The 9,264-nt window shown below is 38.5% G+C and overlaps 1 protein-coding gene across 1 annotated transcript in view; it reads right to left on the minus strand.

Moving 5' to 3' along the window:
- Positions 1–8,789, minus strand: part of LOC143034171 (uncharacterized) — a gene marked incomplete at its 3' end in the record, with an annotated part of 57,597 nt that extends 48,808 nt beyond the window's left edge. The window contains 1 exon segment of the mRNA XM_076200121.1: positions 8,390–8,789.
- Between the last annotated feature and the right edge of the window lie 475 nt (positions 8,790–9,264).

Genomic DNA, 9,264 nt, shown 5'->3' on the forward strand with positions numbered 1-9,264 from the left:
AGAGAGAGAGAGAGAGAGAGAGAGAGAGAGAGAGAGAGAGAGAGAGAGAGAGAGAGAGAGAGAGAGAGAGAGAGAGAGAGAGAGAGGCAGAGACAGAGACGAAGACAAAGACAAAGATGAAGACGAAGATGGAGACGGAAACGGAGAGGGAGAGGAACAGAGAAAGAAAGAAAAGAGAGACGGAGAGAGAGAGAGGGGGGGAAAGAGAGAGAGAGAGAGAGTGAGAGAGAGAAAGAAAGAGAGAGAGAAAGAACGAGAGAGAGGGACAAAGAGAGAGAAAGAGAGAGAGAGAGAGAGAGAGAGAGAGAGATAGAGAGATAGGGGGGAGAGGGGGAGAGAGAGAGGGGCAGGTAGAAAGAGAGTGACAGGGAGAGAGAAGGACAGAGATAGAGAGAGGGACAGAGATAGGGAGGGGAGGGTGGAGAGAGAGAGGGGCAGGTAGAAAGAGAGGGACAGGGGGAGAGAGGGACAGAGATAGAGAGAGGGAAAGAGAGAGAGAGAAACAGAGAGAGAGAGAGAAGGGGGGACAGAGAGAGAGAGTTTTGTATTTCTTCTTTCACTTTCAATTTTCTTTTCAGCACTGTCTGGCAGAATGTCATTTACTATATCTTTCTGTAGGAAGTAATGTTTCTTTATGGGGTGAATTAAACGGAGGTAAAAGTTTTCTTGTTTTCTTCCCAAATAATATCACACTTGGCTTGTCAATTTATACCAAGGGACTTCCCACTGGGATCATCAATTTATGTCCTGAGCCACCTTTGCACCGACGTCACGACTTTTCCAGTCCAATGATCTTTACTGTTATATCTAAGTGCCTCCCCTAAGGGCGTGACTTTATTCCCGTGAACCAATAAAAGTTTCTCCTCCTTTACCCTTTCTCCAATCAGAAAGGCTGTTACAGCGTCTTAAGCAATACCGCTTACTCAAGCAATCACGATATCGATGCATGAATGGCTTAGTTTACATATCGTTACATCAGCATAATAGAGTAATAAAATCCGGTCCCTAGGGTTGTTTATAAACTTTAGACGAAGAGCGAGATTATGCAACTCCTTCACGGCTATTGTTTACCAAACATCCAACTCATAAAATGAAATTCTCACCACCTACCCCTCTATCTACCTTATTTGTCTACCTTTATCTATCAGCCTCTTACAGATGGACAGAGAGAAAGAGAGAGAGAGAGAGAGAGAGAGAGAGAGAGAGAAAGGGAGGGCAGAGAAAGAAGGACAGAGAGAGAGGACACACAGAGAGAGAGGTACAGAGAGAGAGAGGGACAGATAAAGAGAGGGACAGATAGAGAGAAGGACAGAGAGAGGGGGAGGGAGGGACAGAGGGGGGGAGGGAGGGACAGAGGGGGGGAGAGAGAGAGAGAGAGAGAGAGAGAGAGAGAGAGAGAGAGAGAGAGAGAGAGAGAGAGAGAGAGAGAGACAGAGAGAGAGAGAGAGAGAGAGGGAGAGAGACAGAGAGAGGGAGAGAGAGAGAGACAGAGAGAGGGAGAGAGAGAAAGAGTCGTAAACTAGGGAAAACTGTCATAATTCAGTCACATCAGAAAACTTCTCATCATCTATATGGCAACAACGGGAAGGGAAACTTGCGCCAGTTTACAAGAGCAACGCCCCCCTCCATCCCCGCACCCTGTGCCTAACGAAGAGAGAGGAAATTCCCTCCTAACCCCTTCAGGACGGTCCCTCAGGGGTAGATGAGATCCCGTCTTAGCAGACACTTGAGTGGGCCTGGCTAAGGAGGAGAGTGTCCCGTACCTCTTAAGAGCTTCGTGTTCAAATCCTGAGTACAGTGTACATATATACATACATACATACATACATACATACATACATACATACATACATACATACATACATACATACATACATACATACATACATACTGGGACATTGTGACAAGTTAATGAAGGTGGAAAAAGAAGTCATGGGTCTAGTTCCGAGTTTTTTTAGTTTATTCCTGACCGGTTTCGGTCTATGCTTCTTCAGAGGAATATGACTCTGGGGTGAAGCTGAGGTCGTTTGTCATTTTTGACGTTGGTGTTATTAGTTTTTTGATTCTCCTTCCCGTATCATTCACTATTTCCAGTCCCAGTGGATCCCATGTGTCAACTGTGATAAGTCCTACTATGGTGAGAGCCACAGGGGTCTATAAGCCAGGGTAAGAGAGCACAAGGCGAACCTATGATACCACCGCCTCTAAAACGCGATGGTGGACCACGTGGAACAAGAAGGACATCTTCCCGACTGGCAACAGGCAGAGGTAATGAAGAAAGGCTTAACTAGAAGACAAAGGAAGGTGATTGAAGCCCTACACACAACAACCAATGCCAACATTAATAAAAAAAACGTAGGTGTTATAAAATGGGGAAAATTTACAGCTAAATACACAGCCATAAGGACCTGCCCCAAGAGAGCGCCCACATAGTAGAAGGAACTCAATCCGGTGCCCAAACGTCCACACTTCCTGGGTTGAGGGCTTGATGCCGGTCAGTTCATAAATATTTTGTTTCATTAGGTTTCATTCTATTATTTATATTGAATTATTTTATGTAAAAATTATATTACTATAAAATTTTCAGATATTCTTTATCAAATAATATCTTATGTCATACAACAAATACGATGAGATGTCATATAGGACATTACATCACTTCAAGTTATCACATTATTTTCATTCTGTCTGGCTATGTTATCTATATTGTAATTCATTTATCATTTGTATTACATGAAAAATTGTATCAGTATTAATATTTTTGATGGCATTTATTGTTAAACTATAATATCTTATATCATACAACAAAATGCGATGTTTTAATTTTATTTTATTTTATTTTATTTTGTCTGGATATGTTATCGTTGTATTATTTCATGTTATAAGTTATCTTGTGACCTTTTTCGGATATTCTTTATCAAATTATATCTAATGTCATACAACAAATACGATGAGATGTCATATAGGACATTACATCACTTCAAGTTATCACATTATTTTCATTCTGTCTGGCTATGTTATCTATATTGTAATTCATTTATCATTTGTATTACATGAAAAATTGTATCAGTATTAATATTTTTGATGGCATTTATTGTTAAACTATAATATCTTATATCATACAACAAAATGCGATATTTTAATTTTATTTTATTTTATTTTATTTTGTCTGGATATGTTATCGTTGTATTATTTCATGTTATAAGTTATCTTGTGACCTTTTTCGGAGTTTTTCACATTTTCACACCACTCACTCATTTTACTTACACTGTTACACCCCCGGACATTTCACACACACAGGACATATATGGTTTAATAGCCACATTACAAAAATTGTAAATTATTGTACACTGTATTAAAAACAATAAACGGAGCGCACCTCCAAGGAGGGAACGCGGTCCTATTCTTACTATGTATACCGCCAGCTTCACCCCAGAGTCACATTCCTCTGAAGAAGCATAGAGCGAAACCGGTCAGGAATAAACTAAAAAACTCGGAGCTAGACACGTGACTTCTTTTTCCATCTTCATCATACGTACGTACATACATACATGCATACATACATACATATTGCACATATGCATACATATTACACACACAAACAAACACGTGCACACACACTAACACACATTTCTATATACCCGTATGCTGTTATGTGTTTTAATTCTGAAACACTATAAGAACCTCGAATATATCTGAATATTGAACATTTATGAAAGAGCACAACAACCACAAACCACATACAGGTCAGCTGGGCATAAGACGAACAACACTCTACAGAAAAGACTTTCTTTCCCTTAAGTACAAAAGGAAATAAGAATGAAGAAGACTCCAAGAGACCCTAAGGCCTATACTAAGCAGTGACATGTCCATTACCACCTATGACTAGCATGCATAAAGTTATCTAACATTCTCTTAAAACATCCAATATTTTCAGCGCTCGCTACATGGTTACTAAATCTATTTCACTCGTTGACCACTCTATTGGTAAACTAGTCCTTACTTATTTCCTTCTTAAATCCAAATTTGACAAATTCAATTCTGTTATTGCGAGTCCTGTTCTGTCCTAATATGATGGCCTTGTCTGCATCACCCTTGTTAAAGCCCTTGGCCCACTTGAACACTTGTATTAGATCATCCCGCACTCTGCGTCTTTCCAAAGAGTGTAAATTAAGGTGCCTAGGCCTGTTCGCGTAAGGTCAATATTTTAGCACATGTGAACCGGGTGAGCGCGCCATTGTACATTCTCGTATCTGTCCCCTGATTTCCCAGAATTATGCAAACAGATCCTTCACTGTTGTTGTACTGATATGACTTAATTAAATAAAAAAGAATTACTTATAAGAGAACTATGTGTCATTTGGAGGTCCCAGTTTAACCAATTGTCCTATTTTTAATCAAAAGTAATTTCAGGGCCTAAGAAACCACTTTAAGGCAGTCGACGTCCGTATGCTTGGGGACAATAAGGTTGACCCATGTTGAGGAGATCTGAATACTCAAATTGTACAGTGATTCATAAATCGGCTGTAGGCAGCCTAATCGTAATTGCTTAAGTATGATGACTCGTAATCTGACCTTAATTTCATTACGAAAGAGATAGTGGGCTTCTCAGATGACGGATGCTGGGGCGTCCCGTTAAGTAACACACTGACAAAGGGCACTTCAAGCCTGACTAATGTCATAAGAACAAGAACAAGAACATATGCATGGAGGAGACTGCAAGGGACCATAAGGCCTACACTATACAGTTCCCTGTCCCTTACCACCTGTTATACCCATCCTTAAAGTTATCTAACCTTCTCTTAAAACAAACAATAGTTTCAGCTCTCACTACATGATTTCTAAGTATATTACCACTCTATTGGTAAACCAGTTCTTACCTATTTCCTTCTTCAATCTAAAATTGTCCAGTTTAAATCCATTACTACGAGCCCTGCCCTGGTAATGCACCAAAACTATACAAATATATTATTCGTTGTGAAGTATTCAATTTCTCTACTCAGTGGTAGAGATCCCAGAGCTGAAGGAAAAGGAAGGCAAAGATGAAAGAGTGACACACACAAAAAATAAAATAAAAAATACTTGAGTCTTATACAGGACCTAGTAACTCTCTTTAAAGCCCTGTTTACACGAGGCAAGTTGAGAGGCAAGTCAAGTGCACAAGTTACTTGAACTGGGGAGGAAAGCGTTCACATAGGCCACTTGTCTCTGACTTGTCCTGTGTGAACATGTACTTGCTCGCTTTCCTCTCCATTTCAAGGAATTTGCATACTTGACTTGCCTATCAACTTACCCCATGTAAAAGAAGCTTAAGAGCCAAATCATCGAAAAAATGATAAGTGAATTGACCATGAGTCAGTCATCCTTTATACACTTAGCTTAACCTTTGTAACATGAGAGAGGGATTTTTCGTCAAAATGCATGAGTATGGACACCGGAATGTGCTCCATGTTACATACGATAGCTATCATTCGTTGTTATTATTTTGATATATTTTTCACAAAAAAAATCATACTTGTAAAGGAACTACTATATATGGAAATATATGAACTACTTAACAACAAATGCTATATTTGCCTTTCTCATCTTTACAAAAGGGGTTGGCCAAGTCAAACCTATCCTTCACTCATCTACTATATCACACATCACCCCTACCATGTTAAAATCTGGATCTGCACTCATATGCTGATATATATATATATATATATATATATATATATATATATATATATTTTTTTATTTATATATATATATATATATATATATTTTTTTTTTGCAGAAACCACCGGGAAATTTTTTTCAATTTCCCGGTGGTTTCTGCAAAAATATTTTATCACGTGTGTTTTGTGATTTCTTTGCATATATATATATATATATATATATATATATATATATATATATAAATGAGTAAATAGATGAAAAATAGAATACGTATATAGTGTTGACAGGATTTATCATAAGAGGCGACGAGAACCGTAAGCCATTCAACATCACCTTTGCCCTACGTGACAAGATAGCCAGTGTAAATGACCTTCAGGTGTAGTCATTGGGAATCGAACCCGAGCCGACGTAGTGACGAGGCAAGAATGAAGAGCCTAATGGGACAGTGGAATTTTTACCTGACCATTTGACATAAAGGAACGTTTATACTCTCTCTCTCTCTCTCTCTCTATTTCTCTGTCTCTTTTGCTCTCTGTCTGTCTGTCTCTCTCTCTCTCTCTCTCTCCCTCTCTCTTTATTTATCTGCCTGTCTCTCTCTCTCTCTCTCTCTCTCTCTCTCTCTCTCTTTATCTATCTATCTATCTATCTCTCTACAGGAACGTTTGTCAGTCTAACGTTTGCCCTGTGTATTGTGAAAACAACTACACACGTTTGTGTACGGTCTGTCTCACCTTGTTCAGGTGAAAGAATGCCATGATATTCAGACCACACAAAGTTAAAAAAAAATAACACGGTTTCTGTACGAAAGAACATAACTCCAACAACGAAAAGAAAACGTATAGTCGCCGATATAATGTTCATGTTATGCAGTGCTGTTGAACGTAACTTATGAAGATACGACACGTATAGTTCCCTTCCATTCATAAGTACCACAGTGTCATCTGGACCATAGGTTTGCCACGAGAATAATGAATTAAAACCTTGAACCCGAAGTGTTCAACGTAAAAAAAATAATTTACAAATAGATAAATATGTAAAAAATATGTAAATAGATATATAAATAGATAAATGAATAAATAGGTAAATAAATGAATAAATGAATAAATAAGTGAATATATGAATAAAATACAAAAATAGATAAATGAATGAATGAATAGATATATGAAGAGATAGATAAATATATCAATGAACAGATATATAAATGAATAAATAAACAGATGAATATATAAGCAAATAAATAGATATGTCAATGTATAAGAATTTGTTTTATACATAGACACCATAACATTTCCAGTGTGTATTGGTCACTCTAAAAGCTTTTGAATCTTGAACGCTTTATTTCACTTATTCGTATATCTATTCATTTCATTATCAATATATTCATTTATCTGTCTATTTATTGTACTTTATTGTTTATCTATTTTATTGTTTGTCTATCCATTCTATTTATTTGTTTCCGTTTTTATTTATCTAATTATTTAACTGTTTATTAATTTATTTATGTATCTATTATATTATTTTTTCATTAAAGACAATTTTTGGTCACTCTCAACTGCAAATCCACCGAGAGATGAACAAAGAAAACCGAAAGAATAGTTTGAATTTTATATTACGTTGGAATGAAGGAGTCCACTTCATCTTTCCTAGTACATAACTCTCACTGCATGACTTAAACCGTAAAGGAAAGAAACGAAGGTAAAATATTAGGCGAAGCTGCATAGAATATATATATATATATATATATATATATATATATATATATATATATATATATATATATAATAGTAATAATTAACATATAGAAATAAATTAATAAATAAATAAAGGGCCTCACTAGTATGAGATGACAAACGGATACGGAGAGTAATTCAAAGAAACGAAGGTAAAATATTAGGCGGAACTGCATAAAAGATATCATAATAATAGCAATTATGATAATGGTGATAATTAATAAATAAAAATTAACAGATAAATAAAGAGTCTCACTGGCATGAAATGACAAACGATTACAGAGAATAACAAGAAATAAGTAAAAAGAAAGCGACAACGGGACGCGAGAGACGTAAATAAACACTAAATAATATAACAACACAAGGGTTACCTAAGCCCTGCATTGTAAGCAAACACACACAACACCAACCACCTCCATGCAAGCGAGAGCAACATCGCAACAAAGTAGATAAAAATAGAGTTCCTTCGTTCTCTGTCAACCTCTCTAAGTATAACAGAAAAAAGCGCAACTGACATACAAAAGAAAGTAAGTGTAAAAGGATTGTCATAAGATAAACGTGTCAACACAAGATAAGAAAAATTAACCAACTAGAACACGTTACACATCAGATTGTCACTAAACGCTATGTACCAACAAGTAAACATAATACCTGACATAGACAAGAAAATACACACTAAAGGAATGGTGTATAAGACATAACAAACATAACATACTAAATGGTAACACAATATAAGGAGCATCAATCAGTCGGAGCAAGCCACACAGTAATCACAGTCACCATACACTGCACTAGAAAAGTAAACAACTTCTGGTATAAACAAAAAGATAAAAACAGGATAAATCATATGCAAACACAATAAAGCATATCTTGCCATAACTGTTGACACAAGAAACATCAACTAACCAAAGCCACATCAGATACAGTCACTAAACACTTTGCATCAAGATTACACAGATCATCATCCGGGGTAACAAGCATAACAATTCGCCACTTACGCACAGTCTGCGGCAATTAAGCATATCGTGTCACTTAATCCCGGCGTCGAGGGGCAGCTTATCTTATCAGTTCACCCTGACGTTACACGTGACTGACGCCAAACTCGCCGACGAAAGGATAGAAACAGCTGTTCCGTGTGTCACGGAAGCCGTATACTTCGACCACGATGACGACGACGACGACGCGCGCTGGGACGAGGCAGAGGAGGTAACGTCCCCCTCCTTCCTACACCGGACACTGGAGTCGAACGAAGCGTATCCTCCGAGATTGCCTCAGGCACTGTACCCCCATAACAGAGAACACGAGGCCGCGGCACGAGAAGACTCAAAACAAACGTCACTTCAAAGAAACACACTCGAACGAACCAGAGAGCGCGGCAGCTATGAGAGCTGTCCGGACGGGCAGCAGGCCTTCTAGTGCGGCTGAGGCGGCGGCGGCGGCGGCGACGGTGGAGGTGGCGGCGGTAGTGGGCGGGGGCGTTGGCACTGACGTAATCTCGTTAATAATCTCGAGCATCACCTCTCCACTCTGGAGGAGCCCATTCAAAAAAAAAAAAAAAAAGAATCTTAAGCTTGCACACCTGCGGTGGAAACAGTGGTAAGAGATGCTCTCTCATTCTCTCTCTCACTCTCTCTCTCTCTCTCTCTCTCTCTCTCTCTCTCTCTCTCTCTCTCTCTCTCTCTCTCTCTCTCTCTCTCTCTCTCTCTCTCTCTCTCTCTCTCTCTCTCTCTTTTTCTTTCTCTGTGTGCGCGCGCGCGCGTGTGTGTGTGTGTGTGTGTGTGTGTGTGTGTGTGTGTGTGTGTGTGTGTGTGTGTGTGCGTGTGTGTGCGTGTGCATGCGCGTGTATATTTGTATTTGTGTGTAGAGGAAGCAC

Source organism: Oratosquilla oratoria, chromosome 2, assembly GCF_046742065.1.
Source record: "Oratosquilla oratoria isolate Oo_2021 chromosome 2, ASM4674206v1, whole genome shotgun sequence".
Taxonomy (NCBI): Eukaryota; Metazoa; Arthropoda; class Malacostraca; order Stomatopoda; family Squillidae; genus Oratosquilla; species Oratosquilla oratoria.